This window comes from Mastomys coucha, unplaced genomic scaffold (genome assembly GCF_008632895.1).
Source record: "Mastomys coucha isolate ucsf_1 unplaced genomic scaffold, UCSF_Mcou_1 pScaffold17, whole genome shotgun sequence".
Taxonomy (NCBI): Eukaryota; Metazoa; Chordata; class Mammalia; order Rodentia; family Muridae; genus Mastomys; species Mastomys coucha.
Genome location: NW_022196899.1, coordinates 25,722,093 through 25,729,731, shown reverse-complemented (window position 1 = coordinate 25,729,731; position 7,639 = coordinate 25,722,093). Strand labels below are relative to the sequence as shown.

Genomic DNA, 7,639 nt, shown 5'->3' with positions numbered 1-7,639 from the left:
GGAGGGAGATTAGTCAGAGGGAGGGAGTTAGTCAGAGGGAGGGGGTTAGTCAGAGGGAAGGAGGGAGATTAGTCAGAGGGAAGGAGTTAGTCAAAGGGAGGGGGTCAGTTAGAGAGAGGGAGGTTTAGCCAGATGGAAGGAGGGAGGGTTAGGACCATGGAAGGAAGGAGGGTTAGCTAGAGGGCAGGAGGTTACTCAGAGGAAGGTGGAGGGTTGGTGGGAGAGAAGTAAAGAAGGAGGTTAGAGGGAGGGAGGCCTTAGGGAGGGAGGTGGGAGGGCTTAGCCAGAAGTAGGTTGGTAGTAGGGTCTAGTCAGTAGGTTCTAGTTAGCTATGAAGTAAAGAAGAGCAGGTGTCTTTGTCAAGGCAGGCCTGACAGTCTGAACACTGAAGTGATACTGTATCTGTTATTTCTGAGGAACAGAGGCTAAGGTGGCTGGAGCAAAGGGAATCAAATAGAAGTCACTAGAAGCACTAGTGAATTATAGGAAGTAAGATGCCAAAAGGGCTGCAGACCAATGCCAGGATTTGTAGGGAGAGCCTTGAGCATCATAGGACAGGATGGATACTGACTGCAATGGAGCCCACACAGCTGGTGTGTGGAGAATGGCTAGACAGGAAAAGGGTAGGAGCAAGAATCCTTTTCTGAGAGTACAGACACAATCAACTAGAGTTGACCAGAGTCAGGCAGGGTCAAGTGCTGGGTCCACCTTGAAGGTCAACTGACAGGACTGGCTGTGAAGTGGCTGCAGGGTGTGTGAGACAAAGCAAAGTGCAAGACGATTCTAGAAGGACAACAGGGTTTTGCTGTTAGTAGGGGTGATGGCTAACACGGGCTGCCAACTTGATGACGGCATGAGTCATCAAGGGGATGAGCCTGGAGCTGTGTCTGTGAGGGATTATCTAGATAAGGTGGCTGAGGTGGGAAGACCCATCCTAAAGCAGTGGTACTGACGCCTTGGTTGGGTTCCTGGACTAAACACAAAGTAGAAAGGGACCTGAGCATCAGTATTCCTCACTCTCTGACTGGATGGATACCCATGGCCAGCTTCCTTCAGCCTGACATGGTGACGTCCAGGATATGGTGGATGGTAACCTCAAATGAACCTTTCTCTCTTTAAATTGCTTGTGTGGGGTCAGAGCAGTGAGGAAAGCAATTAGTGCAGCAGGCAGACATGGATGGTCACAAATGAGTGCCCAGAGACATTCTTTAAAACAAAAGCAGAGTGGGCTGGATTTGATAAAATGATTTTTGTGAGTGTCCGTCCGGCTTCTCTTGTGTCTGTAAGAATCTTTGTTTGCCCACAATGTTATCTCAGTACTGGCAAGACATAAAGCCTGAGGTCCCAGGGTAGATTCTGTGGTGCTACAGTACACGCGTATTTTCTGGAAGCCCCAGTTTCCTTTGGTGGATGAAGCCAGCCAAGTACCTGCAGTATGGCTGTGGCTAAAGGAGATAATGCATGATAGGTGCCTAGCAACAAAGGTTTTATGCAAATATCAGCATCAGTAAACTGTTTAGGTCATTTTTGAAATGACTAGCAGCTCTCTAAAGCACTTTCACAAATTTTAACCTGATTTTTGACTTAGGGGGAAATTTTTCACTGGGAGCCGTTTTATGATGGGTTAGCATTTTTAGGTGGCTAAAAATGGTATTTACTGTCTCAAAACTTTTTATTAGAAACATGTGACATTTATGATGTAAATAAAAACAATTAAGAGACATCCTTGTCTTGAACAATGCCAAAGTTGATCCTCACCTTCTGATCACCCAGGCCTTTGGAAGCTCTTTGCTGGCCATTATGTAGATGCCTAGTATCATGGTAATTTGAGGTTCCTTGTTTCTGTGTTTGTGTGTGTGTGTGTATATATATATATATATACATGTATATACATACATACATACATATATACATGTATATATACATATATATATATATACATATATATCTCCATGTACCATCCTTCTGACTTAATTTGATCCTTTCTTTCTTTCTTTCTTTCTTCCTCCCTTCCTCCTTCCCTTCCTTCCTTCCTTCCTTCCTTCCTTCCTTTCTTCCTTTGTTCCTTCTTTCTTTCCTTTTTTGTCCTCCTTATCTATCTATCATCTACCTATCTATCCCTTCAGTGATTTTAGCTGGGTCAGACCTCAGCAAGCAGACAGGTGTGGCTCTTTTCCATTTTACTATCTCAAGGTATGAGAACTGGTCACTTAAGACAAACCATGTCCCACGACAAAATGGACTTTTATGAGGTCACGTGAGCTTTGAGGACCCTCAGTGAACCTGAAAGTATATTTATGTCATATCTACCTTAATCCAACATAGAAAATGGTTCTAGTGAACTCTGGGTGAATCGGGGTCTGTACACACAGCAGGTGTGGGAAGCCAAATTGATAAGGTCACTGAGGGAAGGCAGATTTGGAAAACTGACAAGCTCTCGCCCAGAGAATGGAAGGCTAACCTTCAGTTTCACCCCGGGGGGTGAGAGTTGGGGGGTTGCAGGGCAAGGAGACAGAGATGGAACTGGACTGGTGGTGCTTGTTGGGTTTGTCTTGCTGGATCACTAACCAGTCCCTTGGGGGAACTGCATACTGTTGTGGTATTGCTGCTCAGCCCTAGGGCATCATTGGACATCCACTCATTATTTTTACTTGTCTTGGTGTCTGGATTTTTGTTTGCTTATTCTTTATTTTGTCTTATTTTGTTTTGTTTTTCACTTATGCTGTACATGAAAAATTAGAAGCACCACATTGATGAGCCTGCTCCCTTTTCATTTGCTCGGTGAGGCAGATACATTATTCTTTGATTACTCTTAATGTTATCTGAGGGGAATTAAGACACAGGTCAGTAGGATCTGTGAAAAGGAAATGCAGACCTGCTGCCTGAGGAGACTCATTGTCTCTCCACAGGACGGGCAGGACCCCTCTGGGAAAGTGAAATGGCAAAGCTGGTGTCCTGACAGCAAGGCTTCTTGACCTTTGAAAATCCATACCTCCTGCTGCGCTGTTCTTTCTATTTTCTGCCAGCCAAGATGTTGAATTTTACTTTCTAAAATTCACAGCACAGAAAACAAAAACATACAGGATCTACACCTCATCCCCAAGTCATTGATTGGATTGAAAACCAACATTTAGACTGTAGTCTGTAATCATGTTGCTCTTAGGGCATTGGAGCTTTTACATCTTTGAGGGATATAATTTGCAAGATGCAAACATGGATGGTGGCTATGCTGGGCAGATCTGGGGTGGGCATGAAGTAAAGCACTGAGTATTCTAAGGTCTGTGGAGAAGGAGAGAAAGTAGAGCCATGGGAAAACAGCTTAGAGATCTTGTTGTAGTAGGTGATCCAGGCATCAAGGTTTGAATGCTGAGAACAATGCTTATTGGTTACTACAGGAATCTTTGAATATATTGCTTTAGTGCATATCCTACCTGTATGCCACGGTCAATGAGTGAATATATTCCTGGGGAAACAGACCAAGTGAATGCAGATGCTGTAGAGATGTGACTAGAACAAAGGAGAAAGGATGTTGATAAGAGTCCTGTGCGATGAATTAGTCTGATGTAGCGGGTTTATGGGGGTAAGTGATGGATGTGCCATCTCACAGAAGAGGCATGAACCCATTTCTCTCTCTCTCAGGGCTCATATGATTAATCCTGAATGAGATTTTATAGATGGAGATAGAGAGAAGGAAAAAGGCAGTGTTATGAGCAGGGAAGACCTGCCAATGTAAGACCATTGACTCAGGTCTTACACTGAATAAAAAAAAAGAGGTAGGCGGGTTTGAGTGGAGAGGAGAGCAGTGGTTACCTGCATCTGTCCCTCTTTGCTTCCTGATGTGGACACAATGCTCCACTGTCCCACTACCAGTCTTTCTGTGCCACAATGACTGTGTCCTTTCAAACCATGAGCCAAAATAACTCTTGTTCTCTTAAGTCCTTTCTTGTTGCACAATTGGTCACAACAAGAAGAGAAATAGCTAATACATGAAGAGGTTGTGTGGGGTGCTGGATCCTCAGAAAAGTTCTGGCCTTTCTTTGAGACCTTTACACACACACATATAGAGAGGGGGGGTGCAGGGGGAGATTATGCATGCACACAGATTACGTAGAAATGTACACATTCAGAGAAACTGTACACGGACACACATTCAGACCCCACCCCTACCCTACACTCATTTTAGTAGCTGATGAAAAGCAGGCCTGGATGTCTGACTGAGAATGTGGGTGGGGTTATGGGAGGAGAAACCATGACAGGTTGTTGTAGGAGGCAAATTGAATCACAGTTACCCTTTTTATCATCTCTCAGGTTCTCTTCATGAAAATAAAGTAAAAGATAGGACAGGAAGGCCAGGGAGGGAGGAGAAGTGGTTTTACTTTATAAAGGAGAAAATGAACAAGGTTGGATCAGGCATCCCTTCAGTCACGGACCCCCATGTGCAGCAGAGAAGAGCTAACAGGGCTAGCTCACAATGGTAGGGTGATAAGCAATGGAAAGGACCTAGTGGCTGTCTCATGGCAGCAGCAATGCCCTTAAAAAGGACTGTGGGTTCTGAGTATCACTGTCCACTGTGTTCTCATCTTACAAGAGGCCAGGACTACCATTACCCGAGTAGTATAGTAGAGTTTGTGGACAGCAGGGAGCAATTTAGGTTGAGTGTCTTAACACTGATTGAACCAATTGTAAACGGGGACAGGGGTTGGGGGGGGGGCGGGAGGGTGTGATAAACACATAGTTCCTCTTTTTCTTACTGTTCTTTATTTAGGATTGCTCTTGTTGATTTGCTTTTTCTGAGGTCACATGAATGCTACAGCTGGCCTGTGCTGGTACAATTAACCACCCAAGCAAACGATAATTCAAACTTTTGCTTCTACCCCTGTCTTCTCCTGTCATGAGTCCATGGTCTGGGGCAGGTGGAGGTTTTCCCCTTCTTTGGTAAGGTTTAGTATCAATACATGTATATGTCACTCTGAGTTATACAGACAAAAGAACTTCCAGCATTTGCACTGAGGACTGCTCTTGCAACTACACGGGTGTCAGGGAATTTGTGCTGGGCATTAATACTCAAGGTAAACTCATCCTGATCCTCATAATTTTTGTTGATGGTGTTTTAAAGACAGAGTCTCATGAATCCCTGGCTGTTTTGAACTGCAGTGCAGCTGAAGATCATCTTGAATTCTGATCCTCCTACTTCTATCCCATAAGTGCTGAGATTGTAGATATCCTCCACTGTGCCTGGTTTATATAGTGTTGGGGATCAAACATGGGGTTCTGTGCATGCAAGGCAAGAGCCTCACCAACTGAACTACATCACTAGTCCCTAACTCCCATTCTTTGGACTCAAGAAATATATTTTGTAATGGGTTAAAGATAACTGCTTCATTGGTAACAAACCAGTTTATAATTGAGTACATGACTGTGACCCTTGAGTTTATTTGTGCAAAGATGGAAATATGCAAAGTCATGTGTTTCTGACAAATAGGATGTAGAGTTTGTGTTTGTTTGGCAAAATGATAAATTGGTGGTGATGGAAAGAACAGGAGGTCCATAAATCAAGGAACTCCAGCTTCATCACTCTGGCTTTCCTAGGTCACTTAGTTTTCTTGAGCCTTGATGTCATTTCCTATAAAGTAATATTAACAAAGCTTGCATTTCATGTGCTTTTCTGCTTGAGAGTGAGTTCTATATATTCCTTGTCATCCTCCCCGAAAATGACTATCACCTTGTGACCATTGCCTTCCTTATGAGGGTTCCCTCTTGCTTAGACAGTGAAACAAGCATCGAAGGGCTTTTCAAGCCATGTTCCTCAGAGGTGCAGAAGTATATAACATGACCCATAATCTCTGACTTCCAATTTGAGTGATTGACCCACCACTCTGAAGTGATGTGTCTGGCTTCCATTTCTTACAGGAAGCTACTGAGGATTAAAAGACACAATTCCTCCTACTCAGTGACACTAACTTTTGAAAAGATCTGTCAGCTTCTGCTTCCTGTCTTTGCTGCTCTCCTTAATTCATTCAATAGTCTTTATTATATTTCACCCCTCGAATACACCCCCAACCTCTTGGCTTCATTTTCTCTTCATTGTCCTTCTCTGACTAACCAACCCTTTGCGAAAGCTGCTTTCTTTTCTGATTCTGTGGCAGTAGTCTTAGCATGGAAAGGAGCCACTCAGCTTGACTTAGGATTTATTAAAGCATGACTATAAATTTTAACACTCAACTGAAGGTCACTAGTGACTTCAATGTCTTTTCCTTTGGAACAGTCAGTTTAATTCCTTGCCTCTTGTCAAGACTCTCAGAGTTCCCTGGTAGATGACCTTGATTTCTACTCTATCTGCACAGTCCACTAACCTCTGCTTTTACCTCTCTTGTGTTTCCTCATGAAATGGGCATCACTGCTTCCATCAAGAGCTTCCCTTGGCCACATTCAAGATTTGGTTCTTTCTTATCTTTTTATTTGTTTGTTTCTACATTTTTTAGAGAAGATCTGGCTACGTAGCCTATAGGCTAGGTTGGTTTTGAGCCCACAGTCTTCCTGCTGTGGCATCTCTAGTGTGAATGTCATAGGTGTGCAACATAACACCTGGCTCTCGCCCATCTCTTAAAGGTGGTCACTTTCAGTTGCCCACCACTTTTTTTTTTATTACCAACCTTGCTGTTTGTGGTGGTTTGAATGAGAATTCCCCCACCCCTGCCCACACATAGGTTTATAGATCCAAATACTTAGTCACTAAGAAGTAGCACTACTTGGAAGGATTAAGAGGTGTGGCCTTTTTGGAGGAAATGTGTCATTGTGGGGTAGGTTTTGAGGTTTCAAAAATATCACTCCAAGTCCTGAATCTCTCTCTTCATGCTTTCTGTGGATCATATGTAGAACTCTCAGCTACATCTCTAGTACCATGCTTTCCTGTGTGCTGCCAGGATGAGAATTGACTAAATCTCTGAAACTATAAGCCAGCCTCAACTAAATGCTCTTTTATAAGAGTTGCTGTGGTCATGGTGTCTCTTTACAGCAACAGAACACTGACTAAGACAGAGGCTGGTACCAGAAGAGGAGTATTTCAGGGCCAGGCCTGACTATGCAGATCGATGATAGGATCTGGTCTTTGGACTAGGAAAAGAGTTGAATGCTTTAAGCAGGTTTAATGGGACATGAAAGATGAAAGATGAGAGTGATTTGAACTGTGGGGCTCAGCTCAAAAGGTTTCAGAGGAGAAGATTATTAGCAAGTGGTATAGAGACCGTACTTGTGATGTGTTGACAAAGAATGTGGCTGCTTCCTGTCCTTGTTTTAAACATTTGCAAGAGGGTAAATTTGTATACAACTGCATTTCTCCCACTTGAAGATTTGTCTTTTGTTTCATAGAATTAGAACTAATGGGGTAGACTGTAGGTAGAAAGCAGGAAATATTGACTCAGATAAATAATATCTGTTAAGAAAGATTTATGGGGAAATGGCATTACCTAAGATGAATGTGATTTCAGTCCTCCTGTGTTTACAGAAGCAACACTGTATTTCTACTGCTCATTTCTGAGCAGAATATGCAATAGCACTATGGTCCCCGCAGAAGGGAGGGGCAGGAGCAGGGTGCAGCAGGCTACCACGGTTTCTAGGTTCCTTTGCAGGGAGGGGCAGG

The 7,639-nt window shown here is 43.5% G+C and overlaps 1 protein-coding gene across 7 annotated transcripts in view; it reads right to left on the bottom strand.

Moving 5' to 3' along the window:
- The window catches only part of Kcnmb2 (potassium calcium-activated channel subfamily M regulatory beta subunit 2), a 315,499-nt gene that overhangs the window by 74,303 nt on the left and 233,557 nt on the right, over positions 1-7,639 (bottom strand). The window contains exon 1 of one of the 7 annotated variants that reach the window (XM_031376560.1): positions 3,432-3,487. The exons of the other annotated variants lie outside the window; for them this stretch is intronic. The gene's annotated coding sequence lies outside the window, so the exon portion shown is untranslated. Of the gene's footprint in view, positions 1-3,431; positions 3,488-7,639 lie in introns of those variants that run through there. 7 annotated transcript variants of the gene reach the window in all.